The sequence below is a fragment of the Callorhinus ursinus genome, unplaced genomic scaffold (assembly GCF_003265705.2).
Source record: "Callorhinus ursinus isolate GAN/ISIS: 27379988/994484 unplaced genomic scaffold, GSC_fseal_2.0 scaffold24, whole genome shotgun sequence".
Classification (NCBI taxonomy): domain Eukaryota; kingdom Metazoa; phylum Chordata; class Mammalia; order Carnivora; family Otariidae; genus Callorhinus; species Callorhinus ursinus.
The window spans coordinates 17250963-17265577 of record NW_027397086.1 but is presented as its reverse complement, the minus strand read 5'-3'; the positions used below and the strand labels follow the sequence as shown (position 1 = coordinate 17265577).

The window sequence follows — 14615 nt, the reverse complement described above, 5'->3', positions numbered from 1 at the left end:
CTAAAATTTATGAGATGTACTCATAAGTTTGCAAATCTAAGGAGTTCTAGTGTAATTGGTTACTACTTAGTCTTCACTGGAGGCCAGAGGTTTCTAAGAGTTAAAATTCTGCATAAATGTAATTGAGACTATAGGAAATAAGGAAAGCAACTCTGTATGTAGGAGATGTGTGAGAAAGGTTTAAGCAATGAGAATACATTTTTGTTGAGGGAAAAGAAAGTAATTTTGTCCTGATATCAGACTGGTTATTTAGAGAGGGAAAACTTAGGGCAAAGTCTAAATGAAAAAGAAAGTTGTAGAAGGTTTGTGAAGGGAAATCTTTGAAAAAGAATTTTATGCATGGTCAGGACTGATTAAGATTGGAATAAGGGAATTTTAAAAGTACACTCATATAAGATTGGAATTTGATTTTTCTCTCTGTTAAAAAGAAAGTTTTCTTAGATTGTTGGTCTGCTCTTTGTAAACACACACACACACACACACACACACACACACACACACACACACAAATGTTTTTATTTGCCCAGAAAAAAAAAGTTTTCTATATTTGTTTTTATAAGGTTTTTAATTAAGAAAGCAAAACTTGGGTGCCTGGGTGGCTCAGTTGGTTGGGCGACTGCCTTCTGCTCAGGTCATGATCCTGGAGTTCCTGGATTGAGTCTCACATCGGGCTCCCTGCTCGGCAGGGAGTCTGCTTCTCCCTCTGACCCTCCCCCTCTCATGTGCTCTCTCTCTCATTCTGTCTCAAATAAATAAATAAAATCTTTAAAAAAAAAAAGGAATGAGTATGAAAATCACACCCTATTTACTCTTTCCCCATTTCAAATATTTAAGTCTTAATGATTTTTAGCAGGTCATCCATTACTGAGGACTTTCACCAGCATTATGTCCATACAGTAACTCAGTAGGGTAGACATCATTGTTCCCCTTGTAATTGTTTAGGCCATTTGTTCATAAGCACATGGTAGGAAAGAGTCCTGAACCCAGCTCCTACAACTCCACCTCTCACGCTCTCCCCACAAGCTTCCTTACCAAATTATTTTCATTGTCCTCTTTGGACATAAACCCCTAACACTTCTGGAAGGCACTCATCCCTGGGCCACCCTCTCCACCAGAGATCACCAACCTGGAGCCCTGGGCCTCTTCACTCCCTCAGGCCTGGAGACAGCGATCTGGAGAGGCAGAGCACATGCAAACACCGACCCCAGTTTACTTTCCAGGGTAAGACAAGGGGACTGATTTGGGGTATTGCCTTTTCTTGGTTTTATCCCTTCAGTAACATGGGAATTTAGGAAGGGAAAACCAAAAATAGCTAAACTTACCAACTTCGGTCAGGTCGAATATGTCTTCCTTAACAATTCCATATCTTTGGCAATATTTCACACACCTTTTCTTGACTTCTTCACTCATGTCTGGTTCTCAGGCTGTTGTGACACAGCAGAACTGTTGTGTCTTGAGTATGTCACTGAGGCTCATGAGGGGGCGGCTCCAGATGGATGGGAAAATGGACAGCACTGATTGGGTGCTTAGGTGGACATCTTAAGGATATGCTTCTGGCACCACGAGAGATGTTATCATTTTTCCCATCACTGAGGCTGAGGGATTACCAAAGGTGAGCATCTGTCTTCAGGCGAGCAGAGGCGTTCCAAGATAAAATTGGGAGGACTGCTTTGTTTCCAGGCTTACCTTTCTTCCTCCCCCTCCACACCCCAAGATAAGTGTCAGCATGAAAATACTCTACCATAGAGCTCCATCAGTTGGAATGGCTGCTCCTCCTTGAAATTCACAAGATGAAACATAATATAGTCAGTGTAGTCTGTTTCAACTATGCTAAATAAATTGTATCCATCATCTGTGGAAGAAACAGAACACAGCTCAGAGCTTGTTTGTTCCAAGGGAAGCAAGGGAAACCCTTTACCTAGTCTCACCCACAAAACAAATTCAAGTGCATATCCTGGAGGAGATAGAGAGGGATATCTAATGCCTTCATTTACATCTCCCTGGGCTTCACCAGGTAACATCCAAGGGATACTGGTACAATGACTACTGGTGGTAGAAAAATCTAGCGGCAACTTACGCTCTATCATCCTCCTTGAGACTCACCTACCCCCCTTGACCATCTCTGCCAATTATGTGTCTCTGTCCTCTCTCCAAGCCCCACTGGCATTCCATACCCAGTGCTCTATAGTTGTGGGTTTTTTTAAGATTTTATTTACTTGACAGAGAGAGACACAGCGAGAGAGGGAACACAGGCAGGGGGAGTGGGAGAGGGAGAAGCAGGCTTCCCACGAGCAGGGAGCCTGATTTGGGGCTTGATCCCAGGACCCTGGGACCATGACCTGAGCCAAAGGCAGATGCTTAATGACTAAGCCACCCAGGTGCCCCTCCAGTGTTATATCCTGAGCAAGGTGCTGTGGCAATGGCCCACCAGACATCATCAGAAAGTGGGCAGGGAATGAGAAGCTGCCCAGCCACTTGTTTTTCTGCCAATTTTCTTTTCTTGCTGGAGGTACATATAACCAAACTGCCTTCTTTATCTGATGGTAGTATTATGTGCTAGGCATCGGCTTTTATACCCAAGATTCTTCCTGATTCAGGATATTACCTATTAGATGGCCCCCATTATATCATGTGCATAAACACTGATTAGGAATCAGTCAAGATCCTGAAGATGTTGGGGTTTAGTAAGTTCTTGGAGTTGGAAGTAAATTTTAGAAAGACTTTTTCATATACTTACACACAACACTATATTCACCATCCTTTTCTGTTTTGTCAGACAGCAGAGTAATTTCAGTACACTTTCCATCCACTCTGTAAAACAGAATAAGCTGATGTCCCAGAGATCCTGATGGGCTAGCTCCCTCACACTCTGAGTGTCTGATTCCACTTAACTGTTGAACACTTTGGGGGTGCAGTTTCCAAAGAGCTTTTATTTATATTATTTCACTTTAGGTGATACTTTAAGAATGAGTCAATGATTTCTATCGCTGTTCTTCTGCCACTACTTCCCACTATTGCTACAAACACCTGGCTAGATAATTAGCTGAGGGCTGGCCATGTGCTAACCTCTCAGATAAGTGTTCTACAAACATTACTTCACATGCTCCTTGCAAAACACCACAAGAGAATTATTATCATCCTCTTTACCCAAGGGAAAACTGAGGTGAAAGGGATGAAGTTTTTTGGTCAAACAGCTAGTAAGAGAGAGGTTCAAGAGAGAGATAGGCTGCCAATTCTAAATCCTGTGCTCCAAACCTATGCCACACTCCTTATGATTCTGAAACTCTCTACCCCTTACCTCCTCTACTCCTGTTTTTATTTATTTATGTCATGTTTCTTATCTCTGAATCTAGAAAAAGCCCAGGTTCTCCAGGTCCTGGATCAGCGTCAGATAATGGGCTCTGATTTTGAATACAGACCCAGGATGTATGTGTACACTTGTGTGCGTGTGCGTGTGCACGTGTTCACGCACGCAGAGTTCCAACACCACATTCAGATTCTCATGTCTCCTTTCCTAAGTGAAAAAGGCCACACTTACTTTATGTGCATATTAAAGAACAGAGAAGAGTTGCTCAGGACTTCGATGTGTTTCACAAAAACCCTCATGCTACCATTTTCTTCTATCTTTTCCCTGACATCAGAGGCCAAGAAAATGGAATACCAATATCCTGAAATCTGCAATAAATCAGTAAAATGATTGGGTAAGAAAAGAGGGAAGGGAATACCACAGGATCACGTGTCTCCATGAACCCTGGCCTGTGGGCTAGACCTCATAATGGTGACATGAATGTGGAATTAGAACTCAGGTCAATTGGTGCCACATCTAGGGCTCTTTCCATTGCCCTTCCAGGGAGAATAGAGGTCCCCAGACACTGTCATCTTTTCACAAAGGACAACTGCTCTTAGTGGAAAGTCTGAAACCACCTCTTTTGTCTAGTATGTCAAAGGAACCCCTGCCCTCCAGTAGGGCCATGTTGCCTTAGAATCCTCCAAACCATCCCCAAGGTCCGAAGCTACTACACTCTACCGACTCTACCTTCGAAACACTGAAGTTTCTTCTCACAACATCATTTCCTTCTTGGTGGGCACAGACGAGCATCAGCCCCAGACACAGAAACAGCAGCTTCGTCTTGGCAGGAGATGGCACCGTCTTCCCCACAGTCACTGAGAGGGAGTCTCTCCCTGACGGTGGCTCCGCTCCCCAGCCCCTCTGTTTTTATATCCGGTCTAGTATTTTTTGTCCAGGGGACGCCACATTTCCTCCTCCCACTCTGTGAAATGGTCTATCACTCACTGGTGTGAGGCCAAGGATTGTTCCTGCCCTTTTGAGACCTGGCAATCTCACCTCTTTTAGATCTACTTGCTGGCCTTACATTTCTTAAAACACATATGCAAAAAACCAAAAAATAGTGGTAAAAAAAAGAGCCGCCTTTTGGAACCAGATTTAACTGTGGATCTGGCTTGGAATCAGAAAGGCAATTATATGTGGTGGGAATGGACTATAACTGGGAAGTAGAGTGTGTAGGGGATTTATATTCCACCACTTACATGGTATGTAGAATTGGGCATGCCACTCCACTGTTATTAATTTCAGAAGCAAAGAAACTGTCCCTACCAAAGATGATAGTACCTTTCACAAAACATTAAAACAGAGTTGATCAAAATAGGATAGAATAAAATAATGAAATATGATTTCTGGTATTCAGTATATTTTAATTTATTTTCCTTATTCTCTGAACCAGTGTGGTTTCCCCTTTCCCCCACAATGAATGGACAAAGTGTTTAATCCCTGTGTATACCTCACTCTACCATAGGACCTGTAAGAGAGAGAGAGAAGTACAATATGTCATCTGTTCCTTCAAGTAAACTTTGGTGGAGTTGGGGAAATGCTACTCAATGAAAACTTGATTCTACAAGCATGTGAAATAACCCAACTGAGCGGAACTAAGTCCAAACCATTGTAGGTCAGAAAAGGGGTGACACTGGGGAGGTGGTGTCACGTAGAAAGGGCTTAAGAACACGGCTTTGGAGTTCATGTAGATTTGGGCTTCCTTCCTATCTCTGCCATTGTGAAGCCATGAGGACAGATTTAATTTCTCTGAGCCTTAGTTTCCTTTAAATGGGGATAATTATATGTGCCTCATAGATTACTATAGGGATTCAATGGGATGATGTGTGTAGAACCCTCAGCATAATGTCTGGCACATATTGGTCAGAGAATTATTCCTGGAGAAGGTGGGACTTGGCATAGGCCTTGAAAGTTAGGGAGGGTATGAAGATGTGGGAAGAGCATGGCAGCTGAGTAGGATCCCATGCCCCCAGCTGGGGCTTGTTAAAAGCTATGGTTCATTTATGCCTTGTGCTTTGCCCCCTTCTGTACCACCCCCAAAACAAAAAGGGGTTGGTGTCATGGAAGGTGCTGGGCACAAGGCAGTGAACCTAGGAACTGTGGCATTCTAACTGTAGCTCAATTTAAAGAGTCACTCCAGGAGCGCCTGGGTGGCTCACTCTTGATTTTGGCTCAGGTCATGATCTCAGGGTCCTGAGATCGAGCCTCATGTTGGACTCTGAGGTCAGTGCAGAGTCTACTTGAGATTCTCTCTCCCTCTCCCTCTCCCTCCCCCTCCTGCTGTGCGCGCACGCTCTCTCTCACTCAAATAAATAAATAAATAAATAAATCAATCAATCAATCAATCAATCAATCAATCTTTAAAATAAAAGTCACTCCTGCCCTGTGACCATTCCTAATTCCTGCTCAACCACTATCCAGGCACTGGTATTTTGAGGTCTATATAACTTTAGCCATTATGGGCTGGCTATGGGTTTTCCTGCCCCTTAGATAGAAGAACTGACCTTGAATGGGTGGCAAAGGCTGTGTACTTTATTCCCTCTGTTCGATTAACCAACATCGGCATCCCCGTAGGCACTTTTTTGCTAGAAACTGGCAAATAGATTTTAAAATTTATATGAAAATGCAAAGGGTCTAGAATTTGACAAATTTGAAAAAATGATGAACAAGTTGGAAGATTAACATTATTCTATTTCAAGATTTTTAAATAAAGCTACCATAATAAAGACCATGTTGTATCAGCATGATCAACACGTATATGAATGACTGATTTTTGACAAGGGATATGATATTTTCAACAAATGATGATGCTAGAACAATTGACTATCCATTCAGAGAGATGAATTTCAATCCTTACGTTGTATACAAAAATTAACTCAAAATGGATCATAGACATAAATTGAAAACCTAAAACTACAAAACTTTTCAAAGAGAACAGAGGAGAAAATCTCTGTGACCCTACATTAGGCAAAGATTTTCTAGATACAATACCAAAAGCCTGAGTCATAAAACAGCAATTTCATAAATAGGACATCATCAACATTAAAGAGTTCTGTTCTTCAAAAGTCACAAAAGAATGAAAGAGACAATTTGGGAGAAAATACCTGCAAATAAATAGATATATTTTACTATAGCTAATTACTTTAGCTAATAGTAGTTACTATAGCTAATAGTAATGCAGATGAGGAATAAAAGGGGAAAGAATAAAATGTGATTTGATTCATTTGAAGACTGACCACTCCAGGGGCAGAGCCAGAATTTCTTCCCTTCGGATGAGTAGAGCTTCACCTAAAGAACACAAGCTTTAATAGACGTCAGTCCTCTCCCCGTCCAGTGGAGAGGGAGAGAGAGGGTCTCTGGGAAGTAAAGGTTTTGTGGGGAAAGGGCTGAGAATTGACTTGTCCTGCCTGCCTATGGGCCCCAGGGAAACGGACTCCTTCCCTTATGCTAGGGGACCAAGAGCACCTCTGATGAGCTGGTCTCAATCAGCACAACAGCAGCAGATTGATGAAGGGTACTTCTTGGCCCCTGCCACTGTATTGGGGAGCTAGCCTTTGCACCTTCTCTTTTATGGGATCAGCTGAGTAGGGTCTTAATTCTTGTTAAGGGTAGCCAGTCATTCCAGGCTGAACTGCCTAGGCCCCAAAAATCTACCAATCCTTTAAGACCAGCGAGCCAATATTCAATTATATAGCCACATTTCAAACATGAAACCTGAATCCAAACTGCTATATTACAGTCAAGTTGCTTCAGCAACTTTTATATTTAAGGCTTTTAGGCTTCATCAAACTTAGGAACAATCTGGTAATCAAAGAAAGAAGGTCTTGTTCAAAGTCACATTTGTTCAAGGATGGGATCGTGTCAGAATCCACTTACCAAGGCAAATAGTTACAATGAGGATGCAGCAGTACAAATATCATCTGTCCAAGGGCCTGATACATAAAAATAATATTTTAATGTCGGAAATAGAGTAAGAACTCAGTATTAAATAAGTACTTTACAAATATCCTTTCATATAATCCTCATAAGAGCTTTATATGATAGGGATTATCCTGTTTTACAGAGGTATGAACTAAGATTCAGAGAGGTTAAGTAAACCAACCAGGATCACCCAGCCAGTCTGTGGGAGAACCCGTTTGAACCTAAGACTGTCTGACCCCAGAGCCCCTACTCTTATGATTTCACTTGTCGAAGATCAAAGCTTGATGTTTCTGACATGAAGGACAAATGGGGTAGGAACAAGCAAAGCTTTAGACCCTCAGAGGCATCTGCCTGGTAGTGACGACTGAGGAAGCCACATACAGATTTCTCAGAAATGTGGAACTGTGGGTGTAGCCGCCAAGAGTCTGACCTAGTGAAGGGCAAGTAACAACTCTTTTTAGTAAATGGATATTTGATAGTTGAGTGGGTCGATGGATGAAATGGAGAGACTGTTCTTCTCACAAGGAATTAGGAGAAGTATACTTCCATACCAAAAGGAAAAATTCTTCCCTTCCATTCATGGCTTCAAATGAAGAACCTGGTCACCAACACATAAGGACTTCCTCACTCAACACCAGATACAGGGCGTTTTATAAGTGACCCAAGAGAGGGGTGACAGTCTACCAGGTGGTTGAGAAATGATTAGCCCACATCGTGACTCAGCGTGTGGGCAAGGGGCTTATGGAATCCATATATAAATGGATAACAATCCATTTATGGCCAGGCGACTCGATTGAAACGAACTGGCTGACGGGAAATGGACTTGGTGACCTTGTCTTCAGTCATACTCTTTTAATTAATTAAACGGGCATTCTACTAGGAGCTGGCTGGGGCTGGGGGACCAAAGGGAGGGGGAGGGTGGAGGTCACAAGAAATATAAAACACGGTCTCTAGCCTCAGAAGAGGAGAGGAAGAGAGTGCAAGGGCCAATAGTTATTGGAAACCTATTTTGCATTCTAGCGCTTTCTAAACTTTTTCATGTTATCTTCGCAACAACTCTTTGAGGAAAGGGAGGCTCACAGGGGTTCACTGTAGTCAGAATTTGAATCCAGGTTTTTCTGACTCCAAAGTCACTATTATCTTCTCAATGGAAAGATGGCCCTCTGGGTAGCTTGGGGCTGTATGCACATAAATACTTGCTGAAGGCAATAATCACTTGGTTTTCTGACCTACAGGGAGCCCTCATGCTGTGGTAGAAATTTGACATTAGAAATTGAATTTAAATCAAAAAAAGGAATCCCCCCCCAAAAAAGAAAAGAAGATAAAAGGTTCTGCTTTCACCTCTGTTCCTACCCTATGTGGGAAAAGAACTATGGACCTCTTTGAGGAGACTTCTTATTTCTGGATACTAGGATGGTATGCCAGACATAGAGAGGTATTGCTCAGATTCCCCCTCCAAGAAAGGGCTCATGGCTGAGCTGTGAGGAGTGTGGTTAGCTGACATCCTCCACTGTTCAGATTTGCCTCAGTTCTTGAGCAGAGGTACTGGTCTTCTTGAGGTGGCTCCAGCCAGTGACTGAACACGACTGTGGTACAAAGCCCTATCCAATTTTTGCCTGACGCAGGACTCTTCTAACATCCTTCAGAGCTTCCCAATGGGCTGACGGAAACTTTTGTTAGATCTACATCATCTTTTCTTAATCCTTCTGTAATCCTGCCTCCTCCTTCTTCCTTTCACAAATGTTACCCCCTGATAAGCCTTTTACACCCCAAATCTGTCTCAGTATCTGCGTTCCAGAGGACACAGACGGTATGCTGTTAGCTCCTAGCAACCTTTCATCCATAAAGGGAGTGGATATTTTAGAACTGGATTTGAGTTGGTACCAAGAGAATGTATAAGCACCCTGGGTGCTAGGGACCAAAAAATTCTTCCATTCTGGCACATGAAGTAAATAAGCTTGTGTTTCTTCCTATTCTTCCTGGCACTGACAATATCTTGGTACTATATAACATGGTTTGAATGTTTCCACTGGCTTTCTCAGTGAGTGATCTGTTTAATTAATTTTATTATATATTTATTCTGTTGCTTGCTTATTGTCTGTCTCTCTGAATAGAATGTAAACTCTGGAGAATAGGGCTTTTGTCTGCTTGTTTCCTGCTGTGTCTTAATGCCCAGGAAAGCACCTAGCACAAAGCAGGAACTCAATGTGACAAAGAATAAAGGAATGGTAAGACACTGGCTATATGGCATGTCAAAAATCCTACTATGGATGTCTCATGCCAGAGTGTCTTTTTTTTTTTTTTAATTCGTTTGCTTAATTTCTAAGAACAAGCACTGTGAGAATAAAATAAGATCTACTTCCATGTCAATTCTGGAGCTACGTAAGTAGACTAAATCACACAAGTGATAAAATACATCAGTTCTGGGAACTGAAGAGACAACGCTTATGCTTTTACAAATCTGTTCACATCCTCTCAATTGAACATTTTACCAACGTTTCTTAAAAGAGGAAAACAATCAAAGACCGCAGATAATTATGTATAGAAAATAACAGGAAAATGATTGATACACTCTCCCCCAGATAGTTCAAATTGGATCATTTCCAATTTCCCGTCTTTTCTCTCCCCCAGATGGGAATCAACACAGCCACCTTGCCCAGTGTGTGTTGGGGGAAAGAAGCACTCAGGATCCCTCTAGTTTTCTTTTTTACAGGATGCACTCAAGGGCTTTCACAAGCCTCAGACTCCCTGGGCCCAAGGCGGAGGATTTTTGCATTACCTCCATCACCCTTGCTGCAGGGTGAGCCTGAGGCTGTTGCTCAACAGGAGCAGGACATGGAAAGAAGAGCCAGACATGGCAAGGTGAGGGTAGGGAGGTCAAGTACAAGCTGGAATCTGCTGGGCATCTTTGCATCTATCTGTCCGTCACCTCCTCTGACTACAGTGACCTTCAGAGAGTCATGGCCATTGCTTTACTTCCAAATTTCATGCACGCTCTTCTTTTGGCTAACTCTAACTGGAACTACACAGGGAAAGCATTGCTGGAAAATACAGTTCTCAGTTTAACCAAGCTAACAAAACACAAGCCACTATATGGTCATGAAGACCGTGCTTAGGAGGTGAGCTGAGCTGAGACCCGAAGGATGGGAACGTGCCAGCCCCAGCAAGCGTCTAGGCAAGAGCTTGCAGACAGAGGGAACAGTATGTGCAAAGGCGTAGCTTATGTGAAGAACAGAAAACAGACCAGAGTGGCTGGATCATAAGGAGAGAGGGAGAAAGGGTATGAAACAAAGTGAAGCAAGAAATAGGGAATGGAAGATTACATTGGGCTTTATTTTTTTGTTTAAGATTTTATTTATTTATTTGTCAGAGAGAGAGAGCGTAAGTACAAGTGGGGGGGGGTGGCAGGCAGAGGGAGAAGCAGGCTCCCGGGGCTCGATCCCAGGACGCTGGGATCATGACTTGAGCCGAAGGCAGATGCTTAACCGATAAGCCACCCAGGCAAGCCCACAGTGGGCTTTATAAGGGCAGGAGTTTGTATTTTATCTCAAGGACAAGTCATTGAAGGGTTTTAAGCAGGGAAGTGATATGACTAGATTTGAGTTTTCAAAGATGACGTGGTGCTGTGAGCTAGAATGCACTGCAATGGGGTGAGGGGGGCACTAGTGAGCACCCTTGCACGTGTGTGTGTGTGTGTGTGTGTGTGTGTGTGTGTGTTTCTGTGATCCGGATTTCTAACAGGAAGAATCTCTTGGTCAAGAGGTAAGCACATTTTACCTTTAGATATGAATCCAAATTGCTGAAATATCACCTCCTTGCGGGGCCCTCTAGGACCCTGCCACCTAGGTATGCCAGCCTCCAACCTTTACTTTGTGGGACCCTATTTATTTTCTTCTTAGCAGTGGCACTGATATATAAGACCTTGTGTTTATTTTGTCATCTGTTTTTCTTATGAAGGCAGGACTTTGTCTTATTCCCCATTTGACTTAGTGCTTAGGACAGTGCCTGGCATAATAAACAGTAAGTGAAGGTTTACTGAATAGATAATTACCCTCCAAAAATCCTGCACAGATTTATACTTTCAGCAACACTATATGAAAGCCTGGTTTCCAAATTCCTCAACCAAGAAAGGATATTACTACTCTTTTTGGCAGGGGGAGGAGGCAAATCTAAATGATATTTTGATATTGTGGTTGTTTCTTTACATTTTAAAATTAAAACTACAGTGATATATCTCTAGAAACTAACAAGAATGGCAAACCCTGGAAGAATTCTCATACATTGTTGGTGGCATATAAAATGCAGTGGATTTATATGACGGTGAATGAAAAGATCCACAATTAAGGAACATCACACACTTAAATTTGAGAACACTGGAGGAGAAGAAAAGAACCTAAGAGTTAACAACAACAACAATAAAAAAGTCACAGGCAAAATCAGATGGCATTCTTAACAAAAACACTAGAAGCTCAAAAATGATGGCAAAATAACTTCAAACTCGTGAGAGAAAGTGATTTTTAACCCAGAGTTTACAAAATCCAGCCAAACAATCAGTCAAATGTAGGAATAAGGATCAACACTGTTTCAACCAATGAAAAGTTGAACATATTTTACCGGGAAGTTTCTGGAGGAAGAGAATCACAAAATGAGGCAGGAAGCAAAGAAAAGAAAGATGTGGACACGAAGTGGCACACGAGAGAAGCAAAGGGAGATCCAGGAATAACAGGAAAGGAACGTTCTAAGACAGGAGCCAGCACCTGACTGGGGAGGGGGAAGGGCGCCAGGATTGTGTCTCCAAGTTTAAACGGAGGAGGAGAAGAAGGATAAAACAGGAAGAAGAGGAAGAAAATAAATAATTAAAAGGCAATTTACACTTCCGCCACATACTTAATGAAGAGGGAGAGATACCTAAAGAGAATAAAACTACAAAACAGTAAGTAACTCTAAGGAAAATGGACGTTTCTGGAAGAAAAGATGTGTAATAACAGAACACTAAGAAGTTCCAGTAAAATCATATTAAGAGGGACCAAATAAGGTAAAGCCGTCAGCGCAGCCACCTGTCGGGAAGCCTGCGCGCCCACCCTGATATTCGTGCTCTCCACGCAAGTAGCCCTGGATCGGCTGGAGACTCACCCTCCTGGGAGCCGGCACACAGCCCACAGCCCACAGCCCACAGCCCCGCGGTGCACCTGGCTCGGTGGGTAGTTGATCCATGCTCTGCTCAGCACTCAGGCATCAGGGATTGACCTGTAAACCAACAGACGAATCAAATGTGTGGGGCACGTGCTTCTGAGCTGGGCTCATTCCGCGGGAGTGCAACCCCCTGGGACGATGGAACAGGTGCACGGACAGAGTATCGTCACACAGTAAGTATGTCTGCCATTCCTCGCTATTCATTTGCCTATGATGTTCCCCAGGTCCCATGAACAGAGGATTGCCGTGGACCCACAGTGTGTAGGAAGGAACTCAGTGAGACTCAAGAAAAGTGAAGCGTGTTTTATGTACAGCTGAGTAAGTACAGGTGCTGACCGGCAAAAAGAGGCCAAGCTTTCTGTTCCAACGAGAAACTCGCTTCCATCTCAGCAAGAAGGCAGTGGTGGTGTAAGAAATACAAACGATACCAAGGAACCGCATCTTATCCTGTTTCACTAGTTAGATCCCTGCATTTACTGATGCTGAAGATTATGACAAAGACAGGAAAGAAAAGGTAGCGCGACATGGAGTTCCTTTTCCTCTTGGTCCTTACTCATCAGGAAGCTGGAGGGAGACAGTGTTGGTGGAATGTGCACATGTCAAGAAATGATATAAAAAGTGAGTTGGTTTTGTGTGGCATTTTTCTACTGTTCTGGGAGAATGAAATTCATGTGCATGTATGAATTACAAAAGCAACTCGCTTAATTTTGGTGATTCTACATATGTGTTGAATGCTGTTTATTGCACTTAAAGCTGACATTGCACAATAGGAAGATGGAAAGGAAAATTTATGCTAATCAATGACAATGAAGACCGCAGAAGGGGAAAAGCTCTTCTATTGTTGGACCTTTCGGGGCACATTTTTCCTGGGTTTTTTTGAACAAGGATTCCCGGCTTTTCATTTTGCACTGGGCCCCACAAATTAGGTAGCCAGCCCTGCTTCTGAGGTCCAGTCCCCTTGATAATTTTCACTAGTGTCTTGTATTCTTCTCCCTACCCACTTAACTAGTGGTTGTCCATTTTTTTCCATTTTTTCCAAAGAATGAGGATTCTGACTTATATTAGTTCTACTGCCTATTTTACACATCACTAATATCTATTTTTATTTTTATTCTGCCCTTTCTTTGTTTTACCTTGGTGATTTTAGTGGCTTTTTGAGATGAGAATTTAATTAATTTCTGTTGTCTCCCATTCTAATTGACACGCCCTACAGTCTAAATTCTGACTCCCTACCCACTGCTAAGCCAGCAGAAATCTCCCCGGCCCTGGGGTTCCATGGTAAAATGAGAGGCAAAATCTTTTTTCACCGGGCCAATGGACAGTTGCCAAGAAGGCACGGCCCTGGGAGGTTGTGGTTGGGGTTGGCGGCCGCTAGGCGGAGACAAAGCACGCCGGAGTGAGGCCACCGCTTCCAGCGCGACCCCACCGGGGTCTAATCAGTTGTCCGCCAGACTTCCAGAGCGAGGTTAGCCCCCCACCCGCTCTTTTCCATCCCTCTCCCCCCACGGGGCTCTCGCCAAGCCCTGGACGCGGGCCAAAGAGACCAGTCGAGAAACCTCTGCGGGCGCCGGGAAGAAAATGGGGATCCAGAAAAGAACGCGAGGCGGGGCGAACGTGCCCAACCCAAGAGAGACAGCAGAACGGCAGGAGGGCCTGCGCTCGGCTCCCCTGAGCGCGTGTGCCCCGGTGTTCACGCACGGGGACCTCCGAGCACTGGTGGTGGGATTGCAGTTAGGTGGGACCGGTTTCAAGGCCTCAGGGCTTAAATGAAGTCATCCTGGGCTTGGCACAGGCGCCCAAGGGAGCAGGGAATGGGCAGCCGGAGCCCGGGTCAAAGAGGAAATCACAAGAAAATTAGGAAACGTTCAGGCTAGTTAAATGACAATGAAGAGGCGTCATATCAAAATCTGTGGGATGCAGCTAATGCAGGGTTTAGAAGAAAATTTGTAGTTTTAAATACTTTTCTTTTATAAACGAAGTCTAAAAATCAGTGCCCTAACGTTTCGCTGTATGAGGCTTGTAGAAGGGCAAAGTAAACTCAAAATAAATAGAGGAGGTCGGGTGCTGCCTGCAGGGCTCCACCGCTCCCCTTCTCTGGCCCCCTTGTGCCCCTCAGTGTTGGGGTGCTGGCCCTGGCACATCCCCTCTGGAG

General features: G+C 43.5%; 1 pseudogene; it reads right to left on the bottom strand.

The window, feature by feature from the left end:
- Positions 1-1068: 1068 nt before the first annotated feature.
- On the bottom strand, positions 1069-4569 carry LOC112836692 (lipocalin Can f 6.0101-like; annotated as a pseudogene).
- Between the last annotated feature and the right edge of the window lie 10046 nt (positions 4570-14615).